The following is a 20390-nucleotide window of genomic DNA, read 5'->3' as shown; positions in this document are numbered from 1 at the left end:
AACAACCACAAAACCAGAATGAAATAAAGATAGGAGTAAGGAGCATAAGGAATAACACGGAAGACACTGGAAGATGGAGAGGAGAAGGGAGTTGGGGGAAATCGGAGGGGGAGATGAACCACGAGAGACTGTGGACTCTGAGAAACAAACTGAGGGCTTTGGAGGGGAGGAGGATGGGGGGGTTGGGTGAGCCTGGTGGTGGGTATTAAGGAGGACACATATTACATGGAGCACTGGGTGTGGTGCATAAACAATGAATTCTAGAACACCGAAATAAAATAAAATTTTAAAAAAGAAGTTAAGAGGATTATATAGAAAGTGATAGGTATAGAAGATGGGTAAAAAAGATCTAGTGTACACACATAACATTGGAAGAAAAACAACATAATTAACATTATAATCATTTTGTTAGAGAACTTTCTGGACATAAAAAAGAAGACTTGGGGCACCTGGGTGGCTCAGTGGGTTAAGCCACTGCCTTTGGCTCAGGTCATGATCTCAGGGTCCTGGGATTGAGCCCCACATTGGGTTCTCCACTCAGCGGGGAGCCTGCATCCCCCTCTCTCTCTGCTTGCCTCTCTACTTGTGATCTCTCTCTCTCTCTCTGTCAAATAAATAAATAAATAAACCTTAAAAAAAAAAAGAAGACTTAATTTGCATATTTGACTGCTCCTCTGAAGGCACCACAGAATTGGTTCTGAATGGGCATCTCCAAGATATTTCTTCATGAAATGATTAAGATTAAAAAAAAAATCCTTTGGGGCTCCAGGAGAAATGATGAAGTCACTTATAAAAGGAAGAAGAGTATTTATATCAGAGTTCTTGACAATAACATATAAACAACACAACCCAGAGCAACATTGTAACAAATTCAAGGAAAGCAAATGTGGGCTGGGATTTTATAACCAGCCAAACTATCCTTCAGCTACCAAGGGTACAGGCAGCCATTTCAACAGGAGAGAAACCAAGGAATATTGTGCTGACGAGTCCTTCTGGAAGAAGCCATCAGAAGTGATGCTATATCAGACTGAGGAATGACTAGGAAGACCATAGTGAAAATAAACATTAGTAAGTCAAATCCAACACCACTGTGCTGGACAGACTCTCAAGGGTCCACTCTCCCTATCTCCTGGCATTCATGCCTTCGAGTGTGGATGGAACCTTTCCCCTAACCAACAGAATATGGCAAAGACAAGGGGATGTCAATTCTGTGATTCTGTTATGTAAGACTCTGTCTTGCTAGATTTACTCTAGAGACTCTCTTTGCTGGCCTGACAGTGGAAGAGGCCGTGTTGAGGAAGCCCGCGCGTGGGTCTAGTGGGTGGTCCCTAGTAAATGAGGGTGGCTTCCAGAAACCAAGGACAGATTCCAGCCAACCACCAGCAAAACACTTAAGCTCTCAGTCAGGCCACTGGAAAGAAGTGAATGCTGCTGGCAACTACCTGAATAGAAAAGCAGATCCATTCCTCGTTGAGCCTCTAGATGAGGACCCAGTCCTAGCCAACACCAGCAAGAAGCCAGCAAAGCCACGCTGGGACTTCAGATCCACAGAAATGATGAGATAATGGATGTGTGCCATTTTAGCTACTGAGTTTATGGTAACTTATTACACAGCCAACAGATGGCTCATGTCACCATATTAAAACCTCATATATCATCCCTAAGTGACTTTCATTTCAGGAAGGCAAGGATGGCTTAATGTTCATAATTAACAAATTTTGTGTCTTATTGTTTGCCTTATCCTCTCATCCTGTACCTGAAATTAGGAAATCCATTCATATGACTCATCTTCTTGTACTCACTTTGGACTCACATGCACTGAAGTTGGAATGATAAAGAGATGACCATGGCTCCTGCATAAGAAGGACATGCAAATCTGTGAAGGATTCCTTATTTTATTTTATTTTATTTTATTTCATTTTATTTTTGAAGCATTCCATATTTTTAAAATATATATGATTCATCTTGTTCATAGTGTTAGGAGAAATATTATATAATTTTCTCTGTATATGTCTTCAATGAAAATCAATATTCATTCCTGATTTTAAGAAGCGACCCAATAAAACAGGAATTAAGGTATACTCCCACATACGTATACATCTATCTCCTCACCCCCTATCCTCAAGTCAGCATCTCTCCTAATGGGGGAAGACCGGAAGCCTTTTTTTTTTTTTTAAGATTTTTTATTTATTTCTTTGACAGAGAGAGAGATCACAAGTAGGCAGAGAGGCAGGCAGAGAGAGAGGAGGAAGCAGGCTCCCTGCGGAGCAGAGAGCCCGATGCGGGGCTCGATCCCAGGACCCCAAGATCATGACCTGAGCTGAAGGCAGCGGCTTAATCGACTGAGCCACCCAGGCGCCCCAACCGGAAGCCTTTTTACTAAGCTCTCGAAGAGGAAAGGAGGCTCCTTTATAGTTAATATTCAATATGGAGTTGGAGGTATTTAGCCAATTTAATTAGAGAAAACAAGTAGATGCACAAAAATCAATAAAGAAGAAGCAAAACTACTTCAATTTTCAGATGGCAGTATACCTAAACTCTCCAAAAGAATTGATGAAACTAACAACAAAGGGGAAGAGAGACACAAAACAACATACAAACAATGACCCATTCAAGATATGACGGAAGAAAAAAATTTATAATAGCAACAAACAGGGGCATCTGGGTGACTCAGTCGCTTAAGCGGCTGCCTTCCGCTCAGATCATGATCCCAGGGTCCTGGGATCAAGCCCTACATTTACCTCTCCCTCTGCCTCTGTGATCCCTATTCCCTCTGTGACTGCTTTCACTCTCTCTAAAAGAAATAAAATCTAAAAAAAAAAAAAAAAAAAGGGACAAACAAAGCCAAGCACTCATGAATAAACTTAACAACAACAAAAATGGGAGGGAAACTTCAAAATGCTCCCGGAGGTGGTCTTGAACAAATTAAAGCCTGAGTCATCTTGAACACACATCCCTTGGTTTCGGATAAGACGGCTCAGCTTGATAACAGTGTCGATTACCCAGAAGAGCATCTGTAAATGTGATATGGTCCCAGTAAAAATGAGTGTACGCACGCAGGAATAGCTAAAATACCTGCACATAAAAGCAGAGAGGGAGGACCACTAGCCTTGCCAGATACTCCAACACAGTAATGGGGTTGAGTTCAATCTCTCCCTCCTATTGCAATAATTGTGGATAAAACCTCCCTCGCTGTGCACGGACATGCAATGGCACCTTTGCAATTTCCCCCGCGGGGAACCAGAGCTCGTGAGACAGACCTGAAAGCCCACACACAGGTCCCGTGCATTTTGGGGTTTATTATATGATACTGGTATGTTTCAGATCACTGGGGAAAAGAGGACCTCTTCAATACATAGTGTTGGGATAGAAAGCGAGACATTTGGAAAAAAATTTAACTGGACCCATAACCAAGTACAAAACCAAACTAGCACTGGAAAACACAGGTAGATTCTATACAACTGGGTGTAAGAACAGCCTAACTAGGATTCAAAGTCTAAATGCAATAAAAGAAAGATTAAATCAAACATATTAAAAATAGGGGCGCCTGGGTGGCTCAGTGGGTTAAAGCCTCTGCCTTCAGCTCAGGTCATGATCCTGGGGTCCTGGGATCAAGCCCCGCATCGGGCTCTCTGCTCTGCAGGGACCCTGCTTCCCTGCCCCCCTGCCTGCCTCTCTGCCTACTTGTGATTTCTGTTAAATAAATAAAAATCTTTAAAAAAAATATTAAAAATAGAAAGTTTTTAATGGCAAAACCCATCATAAACAAAATTTTTAAAACCTGGGAGAAACATTTGCAATGATAATAAAGATAAAACATGAATCTCCCTAATATGTATTTAAACAAACTTTTAAATCCAAGACGGGGGCGGGGAGAGAGAGAAAAATCCAATAGGGAGCATGCAAAACAGATGGACAGGACAGAAAAATCAGTCAAATGACTCAAATACATATACACAGATGTCTAGTGGCACTTGTAATGGAAATGTAAATTAAAATGCACTGAAATCCTATTTCCCAGGACTCTGAGAGCCACCAGGTTGCAGGGGAAACACACAGTACCATAGGTAGCTGGGGGAAAAGGGGAATTTGGGAGTAGCTAACAAAGATATACATAGTAACTCCTACTTCTAGGAACTGAAGATACACCCCACCAATGCCAACAACGCATGTGCAAGGCTATCCTTCCCCCTATTGTTTGGAATAACAAAAGCCTGGAAAAAGGCCAGTGTCCATCTGTAGAGCCCAAGCTGAGTTAAGTGCCACGCAGCCGCTCTGTGGAGTAGTAGGTAACTGTACAAAAGAATGAGGAGAGGCTCTATGGACAGGGAAGGAGGTATTTTAATCACAAAAAGCAAAGAGTATGTAAACGTTTTACACACTCAAAAAATAAAATTATAGGGGCGCCTGGGTGGCTTAGTCGTTAAGCTGCCTTCCGCTCAGGTCATGATCCCAGGATCCTGGGACCCAGCCCTGCATCTGGCTCAGTCCTGCTTCTCCCTCTCCCACTGCCCCAGCTTCTGTTCCTCTCTGACTGTCTCTTTCTGTCAAATAAATAAAATCTTAAACAAACAAACAAACAAAACTCTGTGGGATGTATTCTAAGACGATACAAATGATTACGTATACTGACTTCTGGGGAGAACCAGGTTCTTAGTGTGGGAGGAAGACAAAAATACTAATTTTTTTAGTATTTTTAGTTTTTTTAGTTAAAAAAAAAAGATTTCTTGCCTTGGTGCATTGAGAAGGTCTAAAGACAATGACATCAAGGTGAGCACATCAAACTTGTTTCTAAAACCCACTCCCCACCAAAAGGCATAGAGGCTTCTTGGAGAAGAGGCTGACTCTAGATTTGGGTCAAAATACAAGTGAGAGCTGGAACATTGCTCAAAGACTTAGGGGGACGTGTCAAAAGGGCGCCGAGAGCAGCCTGAACACTCAGTCCAAACACCCAGCAGCGTCCCACCTCATCTGGGCAGACTCTGGGCAGGCGCCCCTCTCCCGCTGCACACAGGGAGGCCGGCCGAGAGCAGCAGGGAGGGACCCACTCGGGAGTGGGGCAGTGAGTGCTAGAACCCAAACCAGGCTCTCTTGTCCCCCAGAGCAGATCACCCCACCACTCCTAGAACATCTCACCCTCTTCACGCCTCCTGGCCCTGTGAGGAGGGAGTTAGCGGGTGGCTGCAGCTCCACAGGGATGGGGATGACTCCACATCGGGTGGACTGCCTCTTCCTTGAAGATCCCGGATGGACACCAGCAGCCTCCTCCATGCGCCCTGAGTCCTCTCTACTCATCCCCGCGGAATCCTTCCCGTATGCAAACTCTGAGCACACTACACCCAGAGGAAAATCCAGACTTCACGGCACCCCTAACTGGCTCTGTTCCAGCTCCTCCCACCTATACCTGCATCTGCCTCAGGGGCCTCGCATCTGCTGTTCCCTCAAACCTTTCCGGTGGGCTCTGCCCTTGGAAGTGAATCTCAGACAGTGGTCACTGGGCGGGGGACTCTCCCTGACCCTCCCTGACCAGGCTAAGGCTAGACCCCCACCCCAGTCTCTCTCTGCCCCCCAAAACCCTGTTTTATTTTCTTCCTAGCGGGCATCCTCTGCCAGGACCTCGGTTTTCCTTTGATTACTGTTCAGCTTCCCTAAGCACTTCCTGGGGCTGGGGTTCAGTGAATGTTCTGGGTGGGTGAGTGGACAACCTCCAGCCTCATCTGGGCACCTGGCACAATGGATTGCAGAGCCAGTCCTACCGTGGCTGGAAACCCAGCTTTGTTACCTCCTAGTCCTGTGACCTTGAATAAGTCCTGTCGCCTCCCTAAGCCTCAGTTACTTCCACTGAAAGGAGATACAGCTCCTGCCCACAGGTAAATCTTTCCAGGGCACTTCTGTGGGTACTGAGGCTCGGCAGAACACCTGCCTGCGCGAACCTAGGAGGCAGGAGGGAAGGGAATGGGGTGAGCCCCTCCACCTCCCCAAGCTGCCATGTCTGCCCTTTTCATACTGCTCTCAGCCCCGACCTCGGCGCACAGCGTGGGGCAAGGTTAGGAGCACCCCTCACCACCTCATCACCTCCCCTCCAGGCCGGCCCCACAGACAGGAGAGGACTAGGGGTCCCTTGACCCTGTCTGCAGCCATCGCCTGAGGCACACACTCGGTTCCCCAAGCTGACGCCACTGTTCCCTGCAGACTCTCTGAAGAGGGCACTGATTGTTTCCTCAATCCCATCCCAGCTTCAGAGACAACATCCTCTTCCCCGCCCCTCTTCACAAGCACCCGGCAAGCCAGCTGTGCCCATTTCATAGACCCGGAAACTAAGGTCCGGCGCGGGGCGGAGGCCCTGGGTCCAGGATGGCTTTTCCTGCCGCTTGAGTGGCTGCAGAAGCTGGCTGCTCCCCACGAGTGGAGTGGCGGGGAGCGCGCAGCAGAGCCTGTCTCTGGACCCGGCAGCCAGGGGAGGTGTGCCCTCCGCGGGTGGCCTCCCGCCACCTCCCCGGCGCACGGACCCGCAGCCCCTTCCAGCTGCCCCCCACGGCTGCCGCGCCGGCCGCACTCTCCCGCGCACCGCGTCTTCCAGGCCCGCCAGCCGGCCGGCCACGCGCACTGTCCCCCGCGCGCGCACCTGTGCCCCGGGTCAGGCCCGCGCGTCCCCGCGCAGCGGTTCGCACGCCCTCCGTACCCCCCAAACCCCGGTTCACCGTCCCGCACCTCCAGCCCCGGCACCCGCGCCCCGCCGCCGCCCGCAGCCCCTCCCCGGCGCCCGCAGCCCCGCGCCCTTGCCCGCAGCGCCCACGTTCCGCTCGGCCGCGCCCCCACTCACCGGCTCCCGGCGCACCCGGACCCCGGGCCCGGCCCATGGGCAGCGCCCGCCGCGCCCGCCGCCAGCCGCGGCGCCTTGAACCCGGGGCGCTGCCCGCCGCCCGCTGTCCGCGCTGTCCCGGGCGCACCCGCCGTGCGCTGGCGGCCGGCCCCGGAGCAGCGCGGCGCGGGGCCCCCTGGCGGCCGCTCGGAGGAGCGCGGGGCGCGCGGGCCGCGGGGTGGGGCTGCGGGCGCCCTGGCGGCGCTGCGCCTTGCCAGCTCCTCTCTGGGCCTCCTGCTCTGCGGGGGCCCTGTCCACGCGCCTCTCCTCCGCTCCAGACCTCAGGGTCAAGGCCGAGCAGGGCCCTCCGCATCGACTCATCTCCCACCCCTGTGGCCGGGGCCACCATGAGCTGCTGCCCGGAGCGGGGCTCCTGCTGGACTCTGACCTCGAACTGCTCTTTCACCTGGCAAACCCCTAGCACCCTGAGACCCCGGTTCTCCCCTTTCCTCAGTGTGGGACCCGGTCGCGCCTCTGGCCTCTCCTCCTGCGATGGCCACTCAGCTGGGGTTTGTCTCTGTCCCTGGGCAAACAGGGGGCATCAAGGGGGCGGGGAAGGCTGCGTATACCTCCCCCCACCCTGACTGCCCTCCGTGGGGTGGGAGGGATGGCAGCCCCAGAAACTAGCCCACAGGGAGGGTTGGTCACCCCCGAAGGCGCTAGGTGCTACAAGGACAACGCTGTGCTCTTTCTTTTTTAGAATGGCGGAGGGAGCCGGAACAGGATCCGGTGCCCTTTCTCAACTGGCTCTACTGGACTTTTAAAATTTCCGGGTTTATCCCAGCATGGAGGTCAGGGCATCAGTCCTCTGCTTCAGTCAGAACCTGACCAGTGAGGAAACCAGTGGCAGGAAACCCAACCCAAACAGCATATGCCAAAATCACTCATTGACTCATGAAGCATTTAAATAAATAAATAAAAATTAAAAAGCCAAGGCATTCTGCCTTCAGGAATAGCTAGATCCAGGTGCTGAAACAATATAAATGGGAACCCACCTCCCCCATCTCCCAGACCCGCTGTGGCAGAATGGTCCCCAGCAGCCTTGGGTTGACACCCTCAGAAAAGGCGCACCTGCCTGATAGCTCTGGCCAGACCCCAGGGCTGCCACCCAGGCTCAGAGGAGCCTGGCTCAGGTCATTTCCACAGACCTGGACAGTGAGGATTACAGGCCTGGGGGTCGCCTCCCCTGAGCTCGGATAAAGTTACCTCTTTGTCATCCCTGAGGATGGATGGAGTAGGGCTCTGCTCCAAGCATACCCTGAGAGCTGTTTCCAGAATACTGGAGAGGTGAAAACAACAGAGTCCAGCCTGTGGCTTGCATAGTGGGGGAAACTGAGGCCTGGGGGGAGCAGGTGTCTGCCTGGGGCACACACACATATTAGGGCCAGTGTGGGTTGGTTGGACTGGGCAGGGAGACAACAGGGCCTTCGGACAGGACTAGAGGCCGACCCCAGTGAGGGTGATGCCCAAAACCAACGTCAAGGGTCAGGCTGGGGTGAAGAACCAAGGGGAAACACGCAGGCAGGGAATGAGGGCAGGTGCTGGGGCCAATCCTCAGGCTGGTGTACTTTCTTCAAGTCCCACCCCACACTCCTGGCCCTCATGTTAGGTCCAGTGCATCACCCAGGGGCATGCTGGGTTCTAGGGAGAGACAGCTGCAGGAGGGACCCTATAAGAGCTGGACCACTCACCTGGAACATAAGGGGCCAGAGCAGCCATGTGGGGACACCCCCCCCCCCCTCCTGAATGTAGCTCAGAGAAGCAGGGCAGTCTCTCCCCACCCTGCTGCCTCTCTTCCAACAAAAGCCTGGGGGCCACTGAGGCCCGATTGTTGTGCTGAGTGAGGGCTTGGGAGCTGGGACTGGGGCAGTGCTTGGGGGAGCAGTGGAAACCCGAGGACAAACTTGCCTGGGGACACGGTCCAGGTTCTAAGTGGGTGAGTTGGTGGGGCTGTGCCCTGTGACGGGAGGAGATGGCCCTGTCCCCTGAGGTTTGCTGTGTCCTCGCCTGCTGCACGGGAAGTCAGCACGGCCCAGCAGCCCCTTGAACCAAGTTCTGAGGCCAGCATGGGGCTCTGCTCTGGGCCATCCCTTCCCCCGGGAAGGCTGCTGGTGCTGGGTCTGGGTCCTGGGGGAAGTCTGGCTGAGTGTCGGGACCAGTTTCTGTAGCCCCCTCCCTGACCCAGCCCAGAGCACACCGTCCAGCAAGACCCCTCAGCCTGCCCCACCACACCTCCCTTCCCACCGCACACCCACAGCCTCCTCCCCAGAAATGTGGGGCCCAGGATGGAGGGTAAGCCTCCTGGGAGCAGTCAGCTCAGCTTCCCCTGTCTCCTGCCTATGCCCACCCCGAGATTTCTAGTGAGTACTCCCCGAAGGCCCGTGTGAACTGGGAACCACACTGGGTTCTGACGGACCTGCCAGCAGGTTATGGGGTTCCCGCCCCCTCAGAGCCCATGGTTCAGAGAGGAGACACTGGAAACTAACCATACAAACAAAAGAATGATCAAAGCAACCTTTTCGGGGAGCGCTTAGGTGCCATAAATGACCTAATATATAGGTGAGGTGGTTGGAGTGTGGCTGGGGCCACTTTGGACTGGAGGTGTGGGGGAAGCACTCCCCTTCCCTGGCGCAGGTGCGGTTTGGGTTGAGACCTGAGTGAGGAGACAGCAGCCCCAAAGGTCAGTGGAAAGAGCATCCTGGGCAGAGGGGATAGCAGAAGCAAAGGCCCTGTGGACAGCATGTTCTTCACGCCTTTGTGAGGAAGGAAGGAGGCCAGGCGCCTGGCGAGGAGGAGAGGATGGTGGATAGAGCGGAAGCCCAGGTGGAAGGCCGCAAGGCCGGGTTGGGGCCTCCTGGGGTGTGAAAAGCTGGGACTCTGTCCTCAGGGTGGTGCTCTTGGCACTCACGAGCCTTTTCCAGCACCCCTGGCCCAGTCCCCCTTGCCTGTGGCCCAGACCGTATCTGGCCCACACAAGCAAGTCCGAGGCCACCTGAGTTTGCTGCAGCAGCCCAGCACTGGGATGGCAGGACTGGGGTCCCTGTCCCTGCTTCCCTGTGGGTGGATGCGAGGGAGGAGGCGGTAGGCAGGGAAGGGCCCTGGGGCAGCCTCAAGGGTTATTGATAGGGGAGAAGCCACTGGGTGACGAAAGGATGAGACGTGTGAGAAGAGCCTAGCCAGAGTGCACAGGGGACCTGCCGAGACTGTGGGCCAGGAGGATTATTGGAGGATGCTTGGAGGTGGCTGGACTTCGGGCTGCTGGGTCGTCAGGGGAGAAGGAAGGAAACCCTGGGGTTTCAGTCGCTGCCGACATTCAGCACCTTAGAGCCTATGAGACCTGGTGGCACGTCTGTCCAGAGCCAGAGCAGGGGACTCAGGAAGGAACCTGACACCAAGTGGTGGTGACACCACGCAGTGTCACCAGTAACATCAGAGAATGGCGAGGACAGAGCTTTGGGCTCTGGCCAGTGCATTTTATTAGTGGGAATCATAGCTCATCTGTTCCTGAGTCTGGTGGAAACTCTCCACGTGTAACCATAAGGGCAAAGCTCCAGGAGACAGTCATCAGAGAGCCAGCCACTAGTGTGGGGGGGTCACTGTTATGGACTGAATGTCCCCGTCCCCCCCCATTCACAGATTGAAATCCTCAGCCCCAAGGTGATGGTATTAGGATATGGGCCATAGGGGGATGACTGACTAGGTCAAGCAGGTGAACCCTCATGAACGGGGATCAGTGCCCCCTTATAAAAGAGACCCCAGAGAGCTCCCTTGTCCCTTCTGCTATGTGAGGACATGGGGTGAGGATGTCCTTCTGTGACCGTGGGCCCCCACTGGAACTCAGTGGTGCCGGTGCCCTGATCTTAGACCTCCAGCCTGCAGGACTGGGAAAGGTAAGTTTCTGAGGTTCAGGAGCTAGAGTAGCCTGATTGGACGGAGACAGTCACATTTGATTCCTGTTCGTAGACTAGGACGCCGACCACCCCCTGGTGCCCGCTGGGTGAGGATCAGAGACAGAGAGTATGTGTGCACATAGGTGAGCACTTCTGGGGTGTGCTCTGTGTTTGTGCGTGTGTGGGTGTGAGCGTGGCATGTGTGTGTCATGTGTGGTATGCACGCGCGAGGTGGCGAGTACAGATTTGATCCCCATCTGGGTCCCCCAGCCCACGGTTCCGAGCAGGGCTGGGCTGAGGACAGAGGCAGGCGTCACAGGATCACAGGCAGAGTCCCCCGGAAGGAGAGCCTGAGTTGCTAGCACAGGTGCTCTGTGTGGGTGGGAATCCCAGGGAGCCAGGGAGGATGGAGAGACTGAAAGGGGGAATGGGGGACAGCCCACAAAGGCTGCATTATTAGGGTGGGTACCACCGTGGCCCACAGAGGCTCAGACTTTGGGGAGCTGTGCGGGGAGTATCTCAGCTTCTCTTGCTGGGCAGAGAGCTTATTTATGTCCCCCATCCTTCCAGGGGGTTCTCGTGTGAAGGCTGAGCGGGCTTGGCAACTCAAGCAAAATTCCCAAGGTGGAAAAGCAGAGTGGGCGGTGGGCCACTCTTGACACGTGCACGGAGCCCTCCACCCAGCTCTGAGGTGGGCGAGACTCAGCACAGGCTGCAAGGCGTGCCTGTAATGGTGCCCCACCCCTTGGAGTGCTCAGATTCCCTCAGGTCCCACATTAAGTTCACAGGGTTGCCCCCCCACCCCTGAGTCTCCTCATCCTCCTGCAGCCCTTCCACCCGCCTAGGTGGCCACTGGTGCACCTGCTGTCCTCAAGGCATAGACTGAGGTTCAGAGGAGCTTGTACTAGGTCTTGGGGGCCAGCGCCCAGCATAGCCTAAATCTGCGGGTCTGGGAAACCCCTCTGGAGCATCCTCAGTCTCCAAGCTCGGGGCAGAGCTGCAGTGTGCTGGGTCTGCTGCGTTCTTGGGGGGGTACTGATGGCATGAACCTCCTGTCCCCTCTGAGCCCTCCTGGCACCTACCACACCAGAGACCTCACTTTTCCAGGCTATCCAATGTCACTGGGCGTTAGGTGTCACCTGGAACCCGAGGACAGGCGGCACCCCAAGACCCCCATCGAGACCCTGGTTTGGGTGTCTGAGTGGTCCCCCAGTTCCCAGGTGATGCAGATGAGGCCAGGAGATGGGGCACATGCTCCCATTTGTGGGGGGGTGCAGAATAACGGCTGCCCCCAAGATGTCCACATCCTGATCCCTGGAACCTGTGAATATGTGACCTTTCACAGCAGGAGTGGTTCAGTGAGGGCTTTGAGATGGGGACACTATCCTGGTTGATGTGGGTGAGTCCCGTGTCATCACATGGGCGCTTAAAAGTGGGAGATGGGCAGAAGAGGAGTCAAGAGATGGGAGGACGGAGGCAGGGTCAGAGAGATGCCCGCTGCTGGCTTTGACGATGGAGGAAAGGGGCCATGAGGCTAGGAATGAGGCCAGCCTCTGGAAGCTGGGAGAGGCAAGGAACGAATCTCACCCCGACATCCCTTCCCCCACCGAGCATCCAGCTGGAGCTGGCCCTGTGGACAGCTTGCTTGAAGCCTTCTGAGACCCGTGTGGGACTTTTGACCTTCAGAACTGTAAGATCATACTCTTGTGTTGTTGTGAGCCCATGATGTTTGTGGTAATTCGAGACAGCAGCAACAGGAGACTAAGACACCAGTCCACAAGAGCGGCTCAGAGAGGGCAGGTGGCACATGTGGGTGGCACAGCAGACCTAGCGCTCAAGCTCTCCTTGCTTTCCCCTGGCTTCTCTGCATGCAGAGACGGGGAGCAGGTGGTGGGGGGCATGCATGGCTGGGCAGAGTGGACCTACACTCGGCTTGCCCTGGGAGCTCGTTCACCACACAGATGCCTGAGACCCTGCCAAGACCTGAGACTCAGAGGGTCAGAGTGGGACCAGAAATCTGTGTCTTGTCCCAACGGTACCATCGCCACACACCCATATGGTTTCCCGGCTTCAGCTGTTCACAGTGGACCAGCACGAAAAGCACACGATGTGGTTTTCGGACATCCGTCTGTCCTCACCGCGATGCTGGCAACCTTGATAATTTAATGGACAAGATGTAGAGAGCACCTTGGTGGTGGGAGGTCAAGTTTGAAAAATAGCCACCTGGTCAGCTGGGACCCGCGGAGGCCGCCACAGAGGCAGAGCCACGGAGGTCACAGCTGGGGAGGTTTGCCCCGGGGTCGGGTGAAGGACAGGGGATTGCTGGACAAGAGTGGCAGCTGGGAGACCCTCTGGCCACTACAGCTGCTGTCCCCACATGAAAGGATGGTTTGCCATCGGGCAGCGGTGGAGATGGGGACAAGGGGGCAGAGCTGACCTGCTGCCTGGTGATAAAGGCAAGGGGCTCCAGCTTCCTTCCCCCAGGCGACTTCTCCCTGCCTGCAGTTGTCAGCTCACCTGCATTAAGGATTTGATTGCAGCCACTGAGAAGGAAAGTCTCCAGAGGTAGGGGCTGTGTGTCTGTCTGATTTATGGCCTGATTATTTATGAGCTGCTCGGTTGCTGTTGGAGTGAATGAAGGCACGGCCTGTGGCTGGGTTAGGAGAAGAGGGGGCAGGAGCGGGCCTGGAAGGGCAGCCGGGGAAGCAGAGGGCCCTGGGTGAACAGTCTGGGGGCGGTTCTGAGGAAGGATGCATTTGGATTTGCAGGATTTCCCTGGGGATCCGTGGTCTCTGCCTCCAGCTGGGCGGGGGGTTTCTGGACCGCCATCGGGGAGTGGCAGGCTAACGGGACATAGGCACCGAGCTTTGGCAGGACTCGACCTGGTCTGTGTCCTCTCAGTGGGTGCAGCCACGGCCCCTTTCTCCTGGTCGGGTGCCGGGTGGTCCCTCACTGGTGTACTGCACATTTCTGGTTGTCAGCTTGCACGCATGTGTGCACGTGCGCACACACACACACACACACACACACGCGCGCGCGCGCGCATGCTCCAGTCCCCATCAGGAGGTGGCCTCAGGCTGTGGCTTCGGGATGGTTGACATTTTCTGCTTCCTCCTGCTCTTCCCTGAATAAGCCCGCCACTCCCCGAAGGAAGCTCTTTTCTATTCAGAGTTTTTTTAAAAACAAAAATAGGTTATTTATCAAAAGAGTGGTGTTGAGTCACCCTGCATGCATTCTGGAAACCATACAATGCTGGATTCCGTTCACATCTATGAAAAGGGCATGTGATCGTGATTTTTTTTCCAGTTTTGGAATCAAGATTGTACCAACCTTCTAGACGGAGTTGGTTGGTTTGAAAATCTTCGGTCAGAGCGGGTTTTTCTGTCAACAGAGTGTGCAAGTAAAAACAGACCCATAAGACTGATTTGTCCTGGAGGGATTTGGGGGGTAAGTGGTGGCCTTTGGTTGTTACCTCCCTTTCTCTGATGGCCACTAGTCCAATGGAGTTTTCGGAGGCTGTCTAGAACACACAGTGGCTCCGAGCCCGGGACGGGCACCGGCCTGCCCAGCCCCAGACCCCGTCTGCACACACAGTGGCTGGGGGAGCTCATGCTGTTTCCCTGCCCCTGTTCCCCCCACTCATGATGGAGAGAACCATGCTGAGCTCACAGGACCTGCTGAGATCAAATAAATTCACATGTACAATGGACTCAGTGTCATCACTCTGGAGATCATCTCAGTCCTTTTATTTCTACTGAAAACAATCTGCTTCTCACAGATGATGACGCGCATTAGAATGTTGTAAATATTGCATCTAGGTTTACTTCCCTTTTTCTCTTTGCTCTTGTGTATTTCTTCTTTTCCTGGCCCGGGATTGCCAGAGGTCTGTCTACCTTTTTGACATTTTGATTTCACTGATTTTTTTCTCATTTTTATTTTCTAGTGTCTTGTCCTTGTCCTTATTTTTATTCTTCTTCCTTTTTGGTTTCTTTGGGCTTGCCCTGTTACTCTTCTTCGATCCCCCGCATTGGATACTGAACTCGGTTTGAACAACTTGTCTTGTTTTAGGTAAATGTATTTCAGCCTTAGCTGGGAACTACCAGTTTTTGTATGCCATGTTTTTTAGAGGCCATGCACTTTTTAGGAGGTTCTCCATTTTTCCTTACAATTTCCTCTTTCATGTAGGTTGCTTATTGTGTCCTGTTTAGTCACAGATGTGGAAGGTCTTTTCAAATCTATTTTGAATTTTACTGCATTATCATAGAAAAATAGCTGTGTATTAGGGACTTTGGGATTTACTGAGATGCCCTCTGTGGCGTGGTACGCAGTCGGTTCTCTGCGTGTTGAAAGGGAATTTGCCTGCTGGATGTAATATTCTGTATGAGCCCAAGTTACATAACTGTGGCATTCCAACCTTCTAGATCTTCGCTCATTGTTCACCTGCTTGACCTGTCAGTTTCTGAGAAGCGCCTTCCAACTCTATTTTTTTAATTTCTCTCTGTGGTACTGTCAGTCACTTCATACACACCCACACTGATTCTTCAGTAGGTTTCTCTCAAGTCGTGTGGACCCATTTACCCCACGAACCCTCCTTATTATAAACACTATGAACACGTCCGCTTTTGATACACAGGAGTTCATGTGCGTGTGTGTCTATGTGTCCTTGTGCCTTTGTCTACAGGGGATTCTGCATGAGTTTGCAGACATTAGAAAGTCTCGTTGCTTGTATGTAACAAGCAGGAGGGAGAGATCTGTGATTATGTGTATCAGCAGAAATGTACGTATGTACGGACACAGGCATGTCCTCTGCACGTATACAGACGGAGAAGGCTAATGTGCATATAGTAAAATGTTAATATCCGGGGAACCTGGGTGGAGAAAGGTACACAGGAATCCTTTGAGTTTGCAATGTTTCTCTGGAACTACTCCATTATTATGATTTTTTTAATTTTCAGTAGGCTCCAGCCCCAAAGTGGGCTTAGACTCACGACCCTGAGATCAAGGGTCGCACGCTCTACCAACTGAGCCCGCCAGAAGTCCCCACTCTGAAACTACCTCAAAATAAAAAGTTAAAAATGCTTAATGAGGTCAGAGGATTGGTGGCAATCAGGAATTGAGGATCTTCCCCGGCTACAATTTAAGTCTCAAAAAGAATGGCGGGAATACTCAACGAGAAGAGAAAACAAACCCTCCTGTGAGACCACTCGAGGCGACGATTAAACCCACATCCTGCTCTGAGAACTGGTGGCTGAAGAGAAGGAAGAGGCTTGGAGTCCGCCCTTCAGCCTGGCCTCACCTGGGGGCCACCGAGCAGCCCCAGCGGATGCCATGAGGCTGCCCTGACAGCAGTGTCCCGGAAACAGTGTCGGGGGAACGGTGGCTTCAAAATCTCTCGTGAGGTCAAGAGCTCGCATGAGACTCCTGCTTGTGGCAAGACCACCACCTGGGGTCAGCCACCTATGGTATGTGGTGGATGGGGCACACTGAAAGTGAACCCACATGCATGATTTTCTGGTCAGAGAGGGAGACACTGTGAGTGTATGCAGTTGTAATAATGCAGGACTGGGCCGGAGACACTCCGAACCCAGAGGGCAATTTTAGCATCACTGATGGTGGGTTAAAAAAGAATGAAGTGTCTTCAGATGGGAGCTCGGACAAAGGACACAGTATCACTCAGGTGTGTTATAACTAAAAGATGCACGTGTATCGGTTGAACCTTTACATAAAGCCTGCAGATCCAGAAAATGCTGGAGGTGGGGAGCATGGTCTGTGTACCCCCGTGGAAGCAGTCACATGGGGCTAGAGGGGGCCCTCATCGATGGGACAGCATGCTGGTGACCACGGGCCGGTGTCATGGGGGTGGGGGGATCGGCAGTTTCTTAAGGACATGACAGGCAGAAACTAGGCACCAGGAATGCAAGGACCAGATACGCTAGTAAAAGACTTTGGGGACACTGGGGAAATCCCAAGGCCTAGGTATTAGGCCAGATGAGGACTTACAGACACGGACAGCTGGAGATCGGTAAATGAAGCATGCACGTTATAAAAAGCATGTATGTATGACCTCATTTGGGCAAAGACAAACCAACAAACCAACCATCTAGATGTACGTACATCCACAGAAAAGCACACAGTAAGGCTATTAACAGTGGTCATCTCTGAATGTGGGAATACGGTATGTTTAGTTTCTCATCCTTGCTTATACTTTCTAACATATATATATATATATGTATATATATATATACAGGGAGAGAGAGAATATATGTATTTTGCATTTTTTAAAATAGGGAGCAGATGGGAGGCGAGGAGGTGGAGAAAGTGAATACAGACGGCTCTTGATTTCTGTTACAAGGGGGAGCGATTTGAGGGTGATGTTGGGTTGTGAGCTCGCTAACATGGGTGAGCTGGAGGCGGGGAAGGGAGCAGAGGGATGGAGAGAGCTCACACGGCATCGAGCTCCCATGGGAGCGAGGGTCAGGCAGAGGGCTGGGCCCTAACCCTAACCCTGCTCCTCTACCCACTCCCTGACCTGTGGACGTGGGACAATGACTGGTCCTGTCTTCTGAGTAGCCAACGGCTGTCTAGAGTGCAGATCTTGAAGGGGAAGCTGGCGTCCCCTGCCTGCTCCTCCCAAGAGAAAACCAAAGCAAGAACGCTGAGCACCAGGGTGTGCGAGACTCCTTTTTCTCCTCAAGATGTGATGAAGTGCTCTTGGGATTTCTCTGTGGAGTCCCACTGAGATGCTTCTTCACGACCTTGTTGGCAGAGGGACCCCAATGAGGAAGGGACGTCGTGCTGGCCACATGGGTCCCTCTCTGTGACTGCTGGGGTCCGCCTCGAGGCTCTGTCCTCCCGCTCAGGGGTGTTAGTCACCACTCGGATGAATTTTCAGAAGGCACATTCGTGCTCCTAAAACTGACAGATGTCACCGGCTGGCAGACGGAAGGCTCACGAAGTCTGACAGAATCGGGACTAACAGTCAAGGCAGGAATCCAGGGACTCCGACGGACTGTAGGGGTCGGGGGTGACATGGCTGGAAGGTTCAGGCCCTCTGCGATGGTGTTACTTGGCTGGGGAGGACTTGCTTGCCAAGCACGCTCTCTGCTCAGGCTGTATCTGGAATATTCCATTCACTCGTGGCCACATCTGTAGGGTGCACCAAGGTGATGAGGCTTTGGGGGCCAAAGGGAAAGGGTTGGAGGAACTTTGAGTTGAAGTCAGAGGAAGGAAGACTTGTGGTCTACCTTTTCAACCAGCGGAGGACTCCCTCTATCTCACCCAAGGGAAAGGCCTGGGGATCCAGGCGTGGAAGCCTTGGGAATAGGTTTCAGTTCTGTTTAAGAAAGAACTACCTCACGGCCAAAACCACACAGAATTCTGCAGGGAGGGACTTCCCTTCGTTAAAGCCCTCTGAGCGGAGGCTGCGTGGCCTCAGGTGCCTTCCCACCCTGAACAAGGGGTAGACTGGAAGGTCTCTCCTCCCACGGTCAGGCTTTATGAAAGCCAAGTGAGCAAATGAAATGAAGGGGAAAGCATGCTTATAGGAATTCTAAGAGTCAGGGGAGTTTTGGGAGAAGGGCAGAAACTATTACTGGAGAACAGACAATTTAAATAGGGATTTCGGGGGCAAGTTCAGAGTTTATTGCAAAGCACAGCACGAACTACTTCTTGAAAGAGATGGATTTATTTTTACCTGTGTCTCCATGAAGTCTGTCTTATAAACCTAGAGCTCTTCTCAGTCTTGCCCTTAAATTCCACACGGAACAAATCACAGAAATGATGCATTTCACTGGACCTGAACCCTTATGTCCTCTTTTTCAGATTACCGACTAGTGCTGGGGCTCTGAGTGAAGACAACCCCAACATCCGTGTGCAAGTGTCCCAGCTGGTGAGAACAGAAGGGCCTTCTCCTGCAGGCTCTGCTTCCCTCCGTGCACAGGAAGCCTCCAGAAGCTGCTCCTGGAGAATGCAGAATGGGGCTCTTCGCACGGTATCCGCCAGGGCCCAGGACTCCTCAGAAAGTGTGGCAGAATTTGATGTTCATGGCATTTTTCTTGGGGGAGGGACACCGTTTTGCTCAGAGCCCCCAACAGGGCTTATGGCTAAAAGAAGGGTGAGTTGTGCACCTGAAAGGACACAAGGCAGTGTGCAGACCGGCAAACCCGCGCTCCCTCCCTGCTCCTCCCTGGGCCTGGGGCTGTGTTAGAGAACTCACTCCAACTTCTCTTCCAACTTTCAAGTGCCTGCAGAGAGGGGGTGGTAGCAAACACCCTTGCTCACGAGGACTCTGGGCCCCCAAAGCCTGGCTCTTTCAGAGCCTGAAGGAGTGTGTGGCCCAGGGTCTTGAGAACTCGGTGAAGGACAAATTCCCCATGGCTGTGACAGGCACATCCTTCCTAAATCCTGGTCACAGATGGTCTCAACAAGACATGACTGGCCACTCTCCGTTTGTTACCAGTTTTCCTGGTCTGAAAACAAAATATTCAATGACTGCCTTATTGCCAGAGGAAACCTTACACTTAAATTCATAGGAAGAGCCATAAGAGCATCGGGACAACGTTAGGTTATTTTGAAAGATTACCCTTCCCCCCACCGAAAGCCCCTCACACGACTACACTTAACCATTTCAGTTAATAAATAAAAAGGATTTTTTTACCATCTGCATCAAAAGTCTGAAGTGGGTAAGAGAGAGAAATGGGGCCCAGACCCATATTAAGAGAAATGCTTTCCTTCTCTAGAGAACTTTACAAATCAGACCGATACTCCTCTATCTGGAATGATTCTAGCCCTTTTAGGCAGAGAAGAGAAAGCCATTGAGGGCCCTGTTAGTCCTGCGGTTTTAAGTAGTGAGCTGGGTGTGAAGCCCCACGTGGGGCTTGAACTCCTGACCCTGAGGTTAAGCCCTGAGCTGAGATCAAGAGTCGGATGCCTGACTGACTGAGCCACCTGGGCGTCCCTGAGGAGTGGACATCTTAAAGCGCCTCAAACCCAGAAGCAAAATCCAAGTGGCTCATCCCGTGTATAAAACCATAAGCAGACAGGCACTGGGAACGATTCTAAGCACGACAGGTGGGGACCCACCGGCCACACCCTGTGAGGAAAATGCTTACTCAGGATATTTGATTTTGTACACTTGCATGTTTCTGAAAACTGAGATGCAGAGTTTGCAGAACATCTTCCGTCAGAGATGTAAAAGAAATGGTTTGCCTGCCAATTAACAGCATTTGCTAATATTGATGGAGTTGATACACCAGCATCGACCCGTGTTCATGTCAAATCTGTAATCAGAGATGGTGATGTAGAAAATACAGCCAAGTGTCATTTAAAACCACACAAAAACCAGACATGCTTTACATTTCTCCTTTTCTGTATTATTTTCACCAATCAAGACACACATGATGTATTTTATTATAAGACATTAGGCAACGTTACTTCTGAGAGCTGCAGCCTGAAGGTCACACCTGTACTGGCTGCCAGCACGGAACACTGGAGGACGACGTTAGAAATCCACCGAACTCACAGTCACCATGACAGACAGGGTACTGCATCTGGATTAAACCAGTGTCCCAGCCAGCGGTCCAGCCAGGGCCTCTGGGCATCAGCGGGGGCCCTGCCAAGGGTTTTCTCCTTCCCGCTCG

General features: G+C 52.4%; 1 protein-coding gene and 1 non-coding gene across 2 annotated transcripts in view; one reads left to right on the top strand and one right to left on the bottom strand.

The window, feature by feature from the left end:
* The window catches only part of RASGEF1C (RasGEF domain family member 1C), a 78968-nt gene extending 72057 nt beyond the window's left edge, over positions 1 to 6911 (bottom strand). The window contains exon 1 of the mRNA XM_045998811.1: positions 6824 to 6911. The gene's annotated coding sequence lies outside the window, so the exon portion shown is untranslated. The remainder of the gene's footprint in view (positions 1 to 6823) is intronic.
* LOC123939525 lies at positions 1795 to 1898 on the top strand. Its single transcript, XR_006817899.1, has one exon. It is a non-coding gene; the product is annotated as a U6 spliceosomal RNA (small nuclear RNA).
* Positions 6912 to 20390: the final 13479 nt, after the last annotated feature.

Source organism: Meles meles, chromosome 3, assembly GCF_922984935.1.
Source record: "Meles meles chromosome 3, mMelMel3.1 paternal haplotype, whole genome shotgun sequence".
Lineage (NCBI taxonomy): Eukaryota > Metazoa > Chordata > Mammalia > Carnivora > Mustelidae > Meles > Meles meles.
Note: the sequence above shows the minus strand (reverse complement) of the source record. Positions and strands in the feature narration are given on the sequence as shown.